This window comes from Heterocephalus glaber, unplaced genomic scaffold (genome assembly GCF_053883595.1).
Source record: "Heterocephalus glaber isolate CG9 unplaced genomic scaffold, H.glaber_assembly_v1.0 deba00001690, whole genome shotgun sequence".
Lineage (NCBI taxonomy): Eukaryota > Metazoa > Chordata > Mammalia > Rodentia > Bathyergidae > Heterocephalus > Heterocephalus glaber.
Window position 1 is genome coordinate 5,595,267 of NW_028258415.1, and position 14,893 is coordinate 5,610,159.

Here is a 14,893-nt window from a genome sequence, read left to right on the forward strand (position 1 = left end):
CAGAATGCTACCAGGAATGATTTTTAAAATATTTTATAAGTGTGACCTGAGAGTCAACCAATCAGAACAGATGCCAGACTTCACAATGGGCACGTTTGTACAGTTCCCCATTGGCAGAATGTTGGTTGCTAAAGATCCCTTTTCACTTTGGCAATGCCCAACCTTTACAGATAAAGTACAATAAAATTGATTCAGTTCTTATCCAATTTGATTTGCAACCACAGTCGTGGAAAGAATTGAGTTTGTGAATGGAGGTACCACTATACATGCTTTGAGAATAAACCATAAGTGCAGATTCTCCACTAAAACAAACATAAAGCACTAATTAGAAAAAATTAGCAGGGGACATTTATTTCTTCCATCAGTGCATTTCTCCACTCCCCAGTTCACATATGCCTACTCTGTTTTTGTGTACCAGATAAATAAAAATGCTTAACTTATCCTGATTTTTGAAGGCCAAGGCTTAGTTAACTTAGTTAAAAAAAAATGTGCTGGCTTTCAAACACAACAGACCTGAATTTGAGCTCCGTATCCTCCATTTTATTACTTTTTTTGCAGAACCAAGTTCCTTTTCCTTCCTTTTTCTGAAAACAAAATTTTCAAAGCTGGATATAAGCCTATCTCACATTGTTAGGAAGATTAGGAATTATAGATGCAAAGGATCTATCACAGTACCTACTATTATATAGTTTCCTACCTACATCACAGGCTTTTAGAGTTCAAAGGAACCTTAATTTCTTGTGTTTTCAGTAACTATTCAAATCATTTTAACAAGATCCATATGATTTATGTTGGATTTAGACTCTAAGTCTCAGAAATGTTTGTGCTTAAATTTATCAACACTTGTATAAGAGGGCTTAGAAGCAGATACCTAATCAGTACTAAAAGCAGAATAAAGCTTGGTGTCTCTGCCTTTATTTTATATCTGTCTCCTTTATTGACTTCAAACTTTGGGTCAGATTCCTCTCAGCTCTGCACATAGGCATGTTAATCACTTAAGGAGTATCTGTCTGAAAACTGATAATTCAAGATTTATTAGCCCTAAATTTATCTAACCTTATCTCATTCCCCTTTAAGACTGAGGCCACCAAGATGAGCATGACTTAGGTATGTTCAAGATTGTAGGGTTTTTCAGTTGCCAGTTCTTGTGACATTCTGTTCCAGACCCTGGAGCAGCACCTGAAAGCCATGTGTTATATCTGCAGTCACCTGGGACTGCAGACAGATCACCTGATTGTGAGATCACCCCCTGAGTGGGAGCATTTATACCATGACAGCAACTGAGGTTGTCCTTTAGCAAGAGCAGTTATCTCTTAGGAACCAGATTGCCCCTTCAAGCCATAAGGACTTCTAGAGGTGACTTGAAAAACCAGTCCTCAGATAAGGATTAGCCAGATCCTTGCTTGACCATGATTACCAAGTCTGCCCAGCTCTGTAAATCGTAGAGCTAATAAACCCCAAAACTTCACTTTTGCTCCCTTTTTCTATAAAACCTCAAAGTTCCTGTCAACCCCTTAAAGACAAATCCTAAGCCTCCATATCTGTTCTTCCCAGAATGACCATGCTTATTAAAGCTCTTCCTGCCTTTCACATCGACATCTCCATTAGATTTATTTGGACGGGTGGCTGAGCCTGGTCTAGAGGACCCCTGGAAAAAAGGATTTTACCCTAAAACTCCACTACCACTTGAGTATCCTTATTTACCAAGAGGCAGTATTGGTAGTTATCAGAAGAATGATTTTGATGAATGTTTCTCAAAAGTCAGATGTGCTCTATCTAGCAAAAAAAAATATTGTCTCCTATTGTGTGTTTCCTACTGTGTTGTCTCCTACTTATCACACTACCTCCAACTAATTGCCAGCCCCTCATCTTTGTTGACGGGGATTTCATTTCTGGCTTGCTTTTATTTTGCAGTGCCTAGTTTTTTATTCTGTGTGCCAGTATGTCAGGACAATTACAAGATCAGGTAAATGCATGTACTGGTTAAAGGAGAATCATGGCCTTATAGGCTTTTTTTTTTTTTAAGCAAATCATTTTTTGGTACATTTTAGATACACAAAATGATAGCATTCATCAGATGAAATTTGCACTTGTTCATGATATATCTTGATTCATATTTTTTTCCATTCCCTACTGCTCCCTTCTACCCATTTCTTATAAGAGTTTTGATTCCATTTTATCTTTCATTTTTCTTGTTTTCCCCTCCCCTTCCTTCCTTTCCCTCTTCTTCCTCCCTTGTTCCCCTTCTCATTTGAACATTTTCTTCCTACTTCCCAATATCTGTTATACATTATAGTCTTTATTTCTACTTTTGATTTCTTATACCAGAGAAACATTGCAATATTTACACATGTATATCCAATTTATTTCACTCAAGAGTATGGTTCCAAGGTACATCCATTTACCTAGAAATGTCTCAAGGTTATCCATCTTTATGGCAATGTAGTACTCCATTGTATAAAAGATGCTCACAACTTCTTTATCCATTCATCGGTTGATGGGCATTTGGGCTGTTTCCAGTATTTAGCCATTACAAACTATTGTGCTGTAAACATGGGGTGTGCCATAATATCACTGTAGTATGATGCTTTGTATCTTTTGGGAAGTTATCAAGAAGGGGAATAGCTGTATCAAATGGAACCTTTAGTCCTAGATTTTGAGGAATCTCCATATTAGTTCCCACAGTGGTTACACCAGTCTACACTCGCAACACTAGTGGAGAAGAGTTCCTTTTTCCCCACAACCCCACCAGCATTTGTTATTGGTTGATTTCTTGATAACAGCCATTCTTTCTGAATTAAGTTGGAATCTCAGAGTTGTTTTAGTTTGTATCTCTTGAATGACCAGTCATGTTGAACATTTTTCATATATTTATTTCTACTTCATAAGAGTAGAAGCATATATTTCATTTATGCTATTTCTACTTCTTCCTCTGGTGTCTTTTCATTTCAGATGCCCATGTTTGGATTGGGTCTTTAAATTTGAGGAGTCTGATTTTTTTCAGTTTTTTCAGTTCTTTATATATTTTAAATATTAGTCCTTTGTCTGAGGAACAGCTGGTAAAAGTTTTTTTCCACACTGTTGGTTGTCTCTCACCACTCTGTTGGTGATTTCTTTTGGTGTGCAAAACCTTTTTAATAATATTAGATCCAAGTTGTTAATTTTTTATGATATTTCCTATACAATTAGGGTTTTGTTCATAAAGTCATTGCCTACACCAATGTCTTTGAGAGCTCTACCTGGGCTATCTTCCAGAAGATTTAGGGTTTCTGTTTTAATATTTAGATCTTTGATACATTTTGATTTTAATTTAGTGGATAGTGAGAGATGGGTCTAGTTTTAATCTTTGGCATGCATGTAGAAAGCCAGTTTTTCCACCACCATTTATTAAAGAGCCTATCTTTCTTCCAGTGAAGGTGTTTGGCTCCTTTGTCAAAGATAAAGGTAGCTGAGTATGTTTGGAGTTGTTTCTGTATCTTCTGATCTGTTCCATCGATCCTTACCATGCTGTTTTTATCACAGTAGCTTTGTAATATAATTTCAAGTTAGGGATTGTGATGCTCCCTGCCTTGCCTTTGTTGCCCGGAATTCCTTTTGCTATTCTAGTTATCTTCTGGTTCCAAATGAATTTTAGGATTGTTTTCTCTAATTCTGTGACATATTAGTGTTTTGATCAAGATTGCATTAAATCTGTTTAACAATCTTGGAAGTATGGCCATTTTCAGTATATTGATTTTTCCTACTCAAGAACAAGGGATGTTATTCCATTTTCTGATATACTCTTCAGTCTCTTTTTTCAGAGTATTGTAGTTTTCCATGTAAAGGTCTTTTACTTCATTCATTAGATTGGTTCCTAGGCACTTCATTTTGGGGGGATGTTATTGTAAAAGGTTTTTTTTTCCTAATTTCTCTCCCAGTTTGTTATTTGAGTACAGAAATGCTACTGATTTTGAGTGTTGAGTTTGGATCCAGCTACATGACTGAATTTGGTTATTAAAAGTAGAAATCTTTGGTGAAGTTTTTGGGGTCTTCTATGCAGAGTATCATGTTATCTGCAAATAATGATAATTTAACTTCTTCCTTTCCTATTCTTATTCCTTTTATTTCTTTCTCCTGTTCAATTGCTCTGGGTGATATTTTCAGAAGTATTGAATAAGAGTGGTAATAGTGCACATCCTTGTCTTATTCTTGATTTTAGAGTGAAAACTTTCAATTTTTTGATCATTTAGTATGATGTTGGCTCTTGCTTTGTCATAGATGGCTTTTATCAGACAGAGACAAACACAACCTATTCCAGTTTTCTGTAGGGATTTTATTACGAATGGGTGTTGGACTTTTTTATATGCTTTTTCTGCATCTATTGAGATGATCATATGGTTTTTGACTTGTTTCTGTTAATATGGTGTGTTACATTTATTAATTTCCTTATGTTGAACCATCCCTGTATCTCTGGGATGAATCCTATTTGGTCGTGGTGCATAATTTCTTGATGATTTGCTGCATTCTGTTTGCCAGTATGTTATTGATGATTTTTGAGTCTATGTTCATGAGAGCAATTGGCCTGTCATTCTGTTTTTCAGTTGGATTCTTTTCTAGTTTTGGTATCAGAGTAATATTTGCTTCTAGGAATGAATTTGGTAGTATTGCTTCTCTTTGAAATTTATTGAAGTATTTGAGAAGTAGCCACATTAGGTCTCTAAATTTCCTGCAGAATTCAGCAGTGAATCCATCAGGGTCTGAGTTTGTTTTTGTTGGTGAGTTTTCAACTACATCTTCAATTTTATTGACTGATACTGGTTTATTTAGAATTTTTATATCTTTTTGATTCACCTTTGGTAATTCATATGTATATAGGAATCTGTCCATTTCTTCTATGTTTCCCATCTTATTAGAATAGAGGTTCTCATAGTAGGTATTAATGATCTGGATTTCTGCAGGATCTATTGTGATTCCACCTTTTTCATTCCTAACTACATAAATTTGAGTCTTTTCTTTCTTTTCTTGATAAGTTTGGCTAAGGATTTGTCAGTTTTATTTCCAAGAACCAACTCTTCGGTTCATTGATTCTTTATATTGTTTTCTATTAACAATAATCATGCCTCAGATAAACCTCATTGGCTATGATACTGCTACTGTGCAAAGATTTTTTATATTTTTTTCTTAGTCTCCATTGCAGTAATTTCTGTTCTGATTTTTATAATTTTTTCCCTCTATGAGCTTTGGGCTTGACTTGCTCATCTTTTTCTAGAAGCTTGAGGTTCAACATTAGGTTGTTTCTTTGAGCTGAATCTGTTTTTCTGATATGGGAATTCACCACTATAAATTTCTCTCATAGGACTGCTTTCATTGCACTCCTCAAGTTCCAGTATGTTGTACTGGCATTATTATTCAACTGTAGAAACTCTGTAATTTCATCTTTAATTTCATGTGTGACCCATTGGTTGTTCAAGATGGTGTTATTTAATTTCCATGTGTATATGAAGTTCTTGTGGTTTCTTTTGCCACATGATTTCCAGTTTTATTGCACTATGATAATTGCAGGTCTGATAACATGAATGAGATAATTTCACTATGATTATTGCAGGTCTGATAATGTGAATGAGATAATTTCAATTCCTTTGCAGTTACTTAAGCATGTTCTGTAGCTAGTTTATGATCTATTTTGGAGAATGTCCCATGTGCAGCTGTGAAGAAAGTGTATTTTGATATTGTGGGGTAGAACACTGTAGACATCTTCTAAGTCCATTTGTTTGAAAGTTTGGTTCAGTTCTGATTTTTTTTGTTGATTTTTTTTTGAATTGTTGGTTGTTTTTTTTGGTACTGGTAATCAAACTCGGGACCTTGTGCCTGCATAGCAGGCAGCGGAAACATTGAGCTAAATCCCTGGCTTTGTTGATTTTTTTTGATTAGGTGTTTTGTCTATGTGTGACAGTGGTGTATTGAGGTTCCTCATTATAATTGTATTAGTGCTTATTTGATTTTTCATGCCCATTAATATGGTTGGGTGCACTGTTATTTGATGCATATATATTTATAATTGTTATTTTTTCCTCTTGGATGATTCCCTTTACAAGGATGTAGTGACCTTCTTTGTCTCTCTTAAACAGTGTTGGCTTGAAATCTACTTTGCCTGCAAATAGAATAGCTGCCCCTGCTTCTTTTGGGTTCCTGATGTACAGAGTATTGTTTTCTATCCTTTGACTCCCAGTGAATTTCTTTTTGAATTAAATGTGTTTCTTATATGCAGTATATTGTTGAATCTTGCTTTTTGATCCATTTTGTCAGTCTATTTCTTTTGATTGGTGAATTGACACCATTTTCATTGATAGTTATAACAGGTACATGTTGAGTTATACTTGTCATGTTATTTTCCTGTTATTTGATTCCCCTTTGCTTTCCCTTCTGTTTAATTGCTTGCCTTGCCTGGTGGATTCATTCTGTTTGGGTTCATGGAGTTGTAGTCCTTGTTATCTCTTTCTAGAACGTCCTTCAGAACATTTTGGAGTTTTGGTTTGGTGGTCATGAATTTCTTCAGGTGTTATTTGTCATGGAAGTATTTTATTTCTCCCTCAATCTTGAAAGATAGTTTTGCTATATACAATAATTTGGGTTGGGGATTGTTTTCTTTTAGGGCTTGAAATACTTCATTCCATGCTCTCCTTGACTTGAGGGTTTGTGTTGAGAAGTTTGCTGTGATTCAGATAAGCTTTCTTTTATAGATGACTTGTTTCTTTTCTTCAATAGCTTTTAGTATTCTGTCCTTGCATTGAATTTCTGGAATCTTTCCTATTATATGCCTTAATGTAGATTTTTTTGTTGTTGTTGTTTATGGCTAATTAGAGTTCTCTATGCCTCACTTATCTGTATGTCAAATTCTTTTCCCTACTTTGGAAGGTTTCTGCTGTTACTTCTGTGAACAGGTTTTTTTTTTTTTTTTAATGTAATTTGCACTATCTCGCTTTTTCATTGACTCCTATCATGGTCCCTTGCTGTTTCTAAGAAATCTTTCTTTTCATGATCACTAACCACAATCCTGTTTCTATATTTGATAGTCCATCCTCACATTAGCCATTCTGCTGAGTGTACTTTCAGTGGAATTTTTAATCACCTGGATATCTGTTTCGTGGATTCCATTTCTTTCCTCTATTGGGCATTCATGATTTCCATCATTTTCCTAAGCTCCTGTAATTTTTTTTAAATGCATATCTGCTCTAAAGTCAGTACCCAGGTCTTTCATTATGATTACTATCTCTTAGTTATCTGGAAACTATTTCTGATTTTATTTTTTCTAGAGTCTTACTCATCTCCTTTGTTACTTCTGCTGTTACCACTGCTGCAAGTCCAGGCAGGTAGGTTTCAAATTGTTTCACCTCATTGTCCCCTGGGTTTGCCTTTGGGCTGGAAGTTTGGAGTTGCATCTTTCTTAAGTGTCTTCTCAGTTTCTTTCTTTTTTTTTTAGATTAATTCCTAGGTTGATGCTAGTAAATTTGCATATGGCAAGTAGCTTTATTGCTAGCATTTAGAATTCTTAAGGAATGGCTCCTTCTCAGAGATATCCTGTGGATATAGCTGGCTTATGAGTTTTGAATATGTTGCAAGGTCCTACCTCTTTAACTTATCAGGGATAAGAAATTGCTGCCTATTTGGCCTAGACCCTGGTTCTTTGGCACTGGCCTATAGTATTGTTTATGACTCTCAGGCAATCTCAGACTTGGCATATCAGGAAGAACAACTAATTAAACACTTATGATGCCTTGGCTAAAGTAGTACAATAACATCAAATACAGCCTAGAAAATGACAAAATGTGATAACTTAATTTGGCACCTCTAACCATATGAACTAGATTTATGGTTATATAAAAAAATCTAAAACAAACCAGAAAATTGTATACAGTAAATATGCCCTTAGTATAGTGATTTTACCCTCGGGGGGGGGGGATTTAAAAGGGATTAGGGGAAAAATAGAGAAATAGAAGAGAAAGAGATAGAAGCAAGGCTGGAAGACAGAAGACGATTATGAAAACTTTGGGAAACTGGTGAAGAATACAGGGCAGAAAGATACAAGAAAGAAAAAGAAGTACAGAACAGAGAAACAACAAGAAAAAAATCTAGAAACAATGTTCACACTGATATAAACAAGAACAAGCAAGAAAAAAAGCAAAGAAAACACACAAAACCAAAAATAAGAAAAGAAAGAACAATAAAAGAAGGAAATTTTAAAAATGTCCACTTTAATGTGTGTCTCTGCTATCACTGGTAGACAAGTTGGGCACACAGAGTACAGATCTGTGTTGATTAATTCCAACAAGCCAGCTGTAGATTTATGCTCAGATATTGGATAATCCCTGCAAGTCTGTACCTTTAGTTCTGAAGCTCAGGCTGGTTTCTCTCTGTGAAGCTGGAACCTGATTTGTTCAGCCTGCAGCACTCTGTGCCTTCTGCCAGTTTGAACTTGGCTCCCAGATGGCTTGAACTTGGCTACTTGACCTCTTGCCAACTTGAACTTTGTTCAGCCTCATCCTGATGGAGCCAGCCCACAGCTGCCTCAATTTCTTTTTCCTTTTCTTTTTTTTTTTTTTTTTGCTACCACCAGGGATCAAACTCAGGACTGCTTGCAAGGCAGTCCTGGCACCACTGAGCTAAATCCCTGGCCCAACTGCCTCAATTTCTGAGCTAAGTTAGCTCCTCTCCAAGATGATGATTGACTGATCACCCTCTCCTGGAGGATCGCTGAAACTGGGTGGCTCACCAGCCACTGCCATCAGCTGCGCCCGCTGCTCTGTTCCACTGATACATCTTTCCTTGGAGGCCTCTGGGGTGGCCAGCAGTCACCATGAGTCTTCAGGTTTGAGCCACCCTTCCTAAGCAATGAGTCAGGGCTCAAGGAGAAAATGACACTTGCTGCCTCCTCCTTCTTCATTGAAGTCTCTCTCCCCACCCTGTGAGCCACAGTTCTTGCTTCAGATGCATACTGGGTCCCAGAAACCCACTTTCATCCTTCCAGTCTTCTTCACATTGCTTTATTCAAGTTTCTGGAAATCTTGGAGAGGCTGTTTCTCTGCTGTTCATTACTCTGCCATCTTCCTGGAAGTCCTCCCTTCTAGGCTTATGAAGATCTTGTAAGTCAAGAACTTGATGACTCCACTTCTGGCCAGATCTGAGGGAGAATGCCGTAATAGCTTTCCTGATAGATGGGAATATAAATTCCATGAAATTGTTTTCTAAGTTTTGTTTACTGTTTATTCCCAAATACCTGGAAAGTTTCCTAGCAGAGAACTGGTGCCCAAAAAATATTTGTTGAATTAATATATGGAAACAAAGTATTGTGATGCTAATTGTACCTCTTTGTCCTGTAGAGTAGTGAATGAAGCAGACACTGAATGAGTATCTCATTTCTGTGAATGCAGATTTTATTTAAATTACAAATGATATTCCTTGGTACTTTGACTCTTGGCATTGGACTTGGTCTCCTGTTACTCTCAATATTGCTCTTTTTCCCTCTCCTCATTAAAGTTTGGATTTTATTCACTGACTTTTTTTCACCACCAAAGGAATATCAAAAACACTGTACTCCATTTTATTAGTGGGTCAATATTAATTTGCCAATTCTCTCTTTTATTTCAAAGAGTTTATTCCTAGACAGTCTCTTAGTCATTCCTTAAAGTTGATAACTTTTCCCATTTGCCAGATAAGCCCGAATAAAAATGTTAGGACCTAGCAGTGGACAAAACTTGATTCAAACTGTCTGCTTCCCACACTATATTAATTAAAATATGGACAGTTGTAGAGGATCAGAGAAGGAAGGAAAGAAGAGAGAAACCTTGAAGGTTGCTCTTTTGTGAATGACTCTTTGGAAGATTGGTAAACAATTTTCAGTGTTTTGTAGAACTCTGCTACAAATAGGACTGTTTCCTATGTGTGCTTCTTGTTATACTTTTAAAAGTAAATGAGACTTTCTCCAGAGATATTTTTAATGAAACATGCACAATAATTGTTCCTTTCCCAACCATTATGTGATAGCAAATTTTATGAAGCTAATTCTTCGTATTATAACTGCTCACAATTTATTGAATGTATACAGTGTGCAAGGTATGATGCTGAATGTTCTGTATACATAATCTTGTGTAACAGTCATAACGGTCCAACAAGTTATGTTATATTATGTTCATCTTTATGATGAAAGTGGGCAGAGTTACCAAGCACCCTACCCACAGGAATCTAAAAAGTAGCCAGACGTCTGTTTGCAGAGCTAACACTCAGCTCTAATAGTAGCTCTCAGTGACATTCTCAAGGCCTGAGATTGTTTTGTTTATCCTTTTGGAAATGGCAATTACAGTAATGGCCAAATACTCTGTGACATTAATTCCTCCTGGAAGTGTAATCTGATTATGTTTGGAAATGGAATGAGTTTCTCATATTTATGAATGCTGCTTTTAATTGATTTATAAATGATGTTATTTGGAGCTGTGACTGCTATTATTGTTAGACTTGGTATCCAGTTACTTTTCGTATGTTGTTTTTACTTTCTCTGCATTGATAGTGTTTTCTCTGTCAGGCTATTTAAATCATGTCCTTTGGAGGTAGCTTTCTGTAGAGAAGTATGTAATTATGGTAACTATGGTGATATAGTCTTTCAATAGAAATAGCAAAAAACCATATGCAATGGGAATTACCTTTTGAGTATTGCCCATAAAACTAGAAGAAATAGATAAATACTTTTTTTGTAGATAAATATTTTTGTACATCAATATCTTATAACTCTGAAGACTCTTAACAATAGGATGCCTTTTAATGTGTCCATTTAGTTTCCTCATATGATTTGCTTGCATATCTCTTGGTGTAGTCTTCAATAAAATTTATTCTATACCTTTTTTGTTGAGTTGTTGTTTGTGGGTTTTTTTTACTATATAGTTTTATAGGCATGTTATCCTGACTTGAATCTTTATGTGAAAAAGCAGCTATTCCATTTAAAGTAGATAGTGTTATAGGAAACAAGTTACCTTTTGAAAAACTTAAAATTGACTTTATGCCTAGGAATAGATTATTTCCTAATCTTGCATGGAACATTATTTTCTGATGTTCTTCAGCACTTGGAGATTCTGTGCTACTTTATGAAGTTTCTAATTCAGGCTGAGAAGCACCTAGGTATTTGGACTGGAAGTTGCTCCGATTCTGTTCTGTTTCTTTATGAGTACCTTTGAAGGGGCTATAGACTTTGACACTAGGGTTTAGCAGAATCAGTATCATGGTTATGATGTTATGTGTTATACCCTGAAAGGATAATGACTTAAAAGGTATGTGCATGCTTTTAGTAGCTTTCTCTACCTCCTTTCCCCTTTTCTTTTTCTCTCCCTCCTTCCCTCTCTCTCTCTCTTGTCTTGTCTCTTAGAAAAGAGAATGCATTTGATTGACTATCAGTATATTAAAGTACTTAAGAATGTTTTAAGTTGTTCTTACATGATTAAAACCTGTGACTGTGGAGCAATGATTACTGGTGGTGAAAGATTAATCCTAAGTCAGAGCATGAAAGCTTAATACAGAATAGGAAAGGTGATGATTGTGTATTTATGCTTTGGCTTGAATTTGAGTTCTGTCCCTGAAAATGACTTTAGCTTGTGTTCCTTTGCACTTACTGTTGATGTTGATTCCAGAGGAAAAGATTTGAGAACCAGAGAGAAGCATGAAGATGTTTAATGTCAAAGATGAAAGGGAAGATACAGGAGGTTTTTAAATTTGAGAGGTTTGGACTTTAAGGATTTTCTTTATTAGATCAGGAACCTTTCTCTTCACTCTGTAAATGCTTTGGGTAAAATTGATAACTGCTATTATTATTTTATAAATTTGCATACCATACTCTGGACAGAAGGTCATAGATATGTATGCTTATTATTCTCCCATCTAAATAATACCATTTCAATTAATGAAAGTAGGCTTATTTCTAAAGTTCCATCATTGGAGTCCTCTGTTTGTTCTATTTTCCTTCAAAGTATGTGAATTAAATCATACTCTACAAGGGCTCCTTAATTTCACCATTGTTGTAGGGAATCATGCCATCTTCTAAGTGCTTTCTCTTCATTTAGCCTTCACACATATTTCCTTTCTGACTTATTTTTCAGATTTTGTCAGTTTCAAACAGGATCATAGCATCATATTTTCACCACTATACTCTATGCTTAACTGGGCTCCCAGAAGCTATAGTCCATTTCAACTTCAGGAAAGGCAGATAGATGTCAGAGACAGCATTTCCTCAATGAACATTTTGGTTTTAGTTTTGGCTTCTTTCTAAGACATTTGACTTGCTCTTGTGTGTGTTGATGGGTAGAAGAGAAGTATTTCAGAAGCTTGGTATCTCATGGCAGCAACTCACAAAATCATAGGCTAGCAGATTCTTATGGGTGAAGGTAACATTGGTGTTGGTGATGCTAGGTGCAACCAGTCTAGATACTTTTTTAAATCATCAAATGTACACCTTCAGCCCTATAACTTTCAACTGAGCTATTCTGTGCTCATAATTAACACTAGTGGCAGAAGATGAGACAAGGTGATTTTTGAATGACCCATTTAAAAAACCATCACTTACTTTACAATATCAGTTTTTCATTTTGATTTTAATGAATAGATAAGTCCTGGATTCCATTTGTATAACAAATAGGTAGGTTGTCATTCTTTCCTAAGGTCCTTGTCAGATTTGAAACTCCAGGGTTTGTTTTTTCTTTCTTTCTTTCTTTGGGGGGTGTGGGGGGGTACTGGGAATCAAACGTGGGTCCTTGTGCTTGCAGGGCAGGTGGTGGAATCACTGAGCTAAAATCCCCAGCCCTTTTTTCTTTTTTTTTAATGGTTCATGATATGTTACACAAAATACAAGTGTAGTAGATAATTGCCATATTCCATGGGTTTTTGAGTAAACTTTGTAAATTTGTGAAATTATAATGTTATGAGTCCTGTCCTACCAACTAAGAAGTCAGAAATCAAATTCCTAGCTTCTCTTACAGCTGGGACGCAAGCATGTCCTTAGACTCAGTTGTCCAGTCTGACAGATGTTGGCCATTCTTCCTTTAAGACTACTCAGTTCAAAAAAACAAAAAGGTTTTCCACAGATCTTCTATTTTTTCAGTGAGTGTGATGATATAGGGCTTTGATTTGAGAAGTCATAAGTATAAAATACAATTGATGGGTGATACTGATTCTGGTGACCCTGGTTGTTGGGGAGTACATGATTGATTTTAATAGGAGTAGATGAAATAGCAACTGTTTTCTATCAGGCTAGTTCTCGGGCTCAGTTTTGGGATTTTGTTCCTTGGAAACTTAGTCTTGAGCCCTCCTAACAATTCTAGAAGCTACTTGATAATTGGTTTAATAAGTTTCTTAGACTAGTTGAGGTGGGTTCAAATGTTTGCAGTCAATAAAATAATCATAGGACCCTGCTGAAACAAATGTGTGAGTAATTTCTTTCTGAGACCACATAGCCAATATCTAACAGCTCACTAATTTTAGTAAGAATGAATGGATAAACTAGAAAAGCCATACTATATATGATGAATTTGTGAAGTCTCAATAACACTGTGAAACAAGGGGCTGGGGATTTAGCTTAGTGGTTCTGCTGCCTGCCTCACAAGCGCAAGGTCTGGAGTTTGATACCCAGAACCAAACAAAAAAATAATAATAATACTGTGAAGCAGTCATTGATAGTGTTTCCCAAGGCAATTAAAATGGTTCTATTTATTCTTTGTTCTCTGTCCCCATACAGCCCAAACCTATGTGAGCATTTCATTTTAAATACCTACACATTCCTTTTTCTTTTTTTGCAACCCATCAAATGGCATTTAATATGGTGACTTGAATTAAATGTGACTAAGAAGGAAAATAAAGATGAACCTAGGTAAAGTGTTAAATTTATGTATAAATTGCTATGGATAACATGGACCTGATTCATCATGCTGCTGGATTAAATTACTTTTCTTAATTAATATGTTAAGTGTACAGTGAAAAGCTTTTTAAATATTGTGAATTATATATCACTTCCTGCATGTAAGTCTTGCCCAGGGAAGTTGGATTTGAAAGCTATCAAAGGAAATTGGCAGAATGGAGTTGTTTTCCCTCTCTTCTTTCTGGTTTTTTTTTTTTTTTTACTAAGAACATAATATAATTGAGAAAAGCAAATTTATTTGATATACATTATACATCTAAAGAATTTAATAGAGATGGAATTCTTTTTCACTATTAAGGGAATTCACTGCTAAGACTGAGGCCCTGAACTGGAAGAGGTAAAACAAATACTATTGTCCAGTCTTTTTCAAACTGTTTATCAAGACCAGTGATCACTGACTATAATGAAATAAATTTCATTAAATGTCAGAGTGTATTTCATGTGGTATGTTTCAGAATTGTGTTTACCTTATTCATTTATGTGTGTATTTTTATTTATATGTGTACCAAGTCACTACATAAAATGTATCTTTTGCAAAAGTCATTTATTATTGTAAAAATGAACATTTAAAAACATGAAAAACTTTTAAAACTTTGGTCAGGTAATATCATCTTTCCTAAAATCTAAATTAGTAAAATATTTTAGGTCCATGCTTGGTTTGCAAAATGATTATGGCACAAATGGTCATTCAGAAATTGTCACCTTATGTTCTATGAGTTTCTGATATAAACTTATTTGTTTACATCAATAGTTTATGTTTTTCAGAGGCTTCACCCAATGGGTGTCTGTTCAGTCTGGCACTTAGCAGTTTCTTGCTCATTGTTTTTTGTGTTTAATGAATTATATAATTGAAAGGATATGCTTCCAGTAAAAACCATGATTCTCTTAATTACTGGGGACTGTTGAGCTCTAAATTATTTTACTGTTTAGATTAGAAAATCTTATAGAAATGAAGAATGTCTTAGG

General features: G+C 35.5%; 1 protein-coding gene and 1 pseudogene across 39 annotated transcripts in view; one reads left to right on the plus strand and one right to left on the minus strand.

Annotated features, from left to right (window-relative positions):
• Positions 1-14,893, plus strand: part of LOC101711305 (calcium/calmodulin-dependent protein kinase type II subunit delta) — a 342,306-nt gene that overhangs the window by 151,411 nt on the left and 176,002 nt on the right. The gene's annotated exons all lie outside the window — the stretch shown is intronic.
• On the minus strand, positions 5,015-5,144 carry LOC147821803 (U4 spliceosomal RNA; annotated as a pseudogene).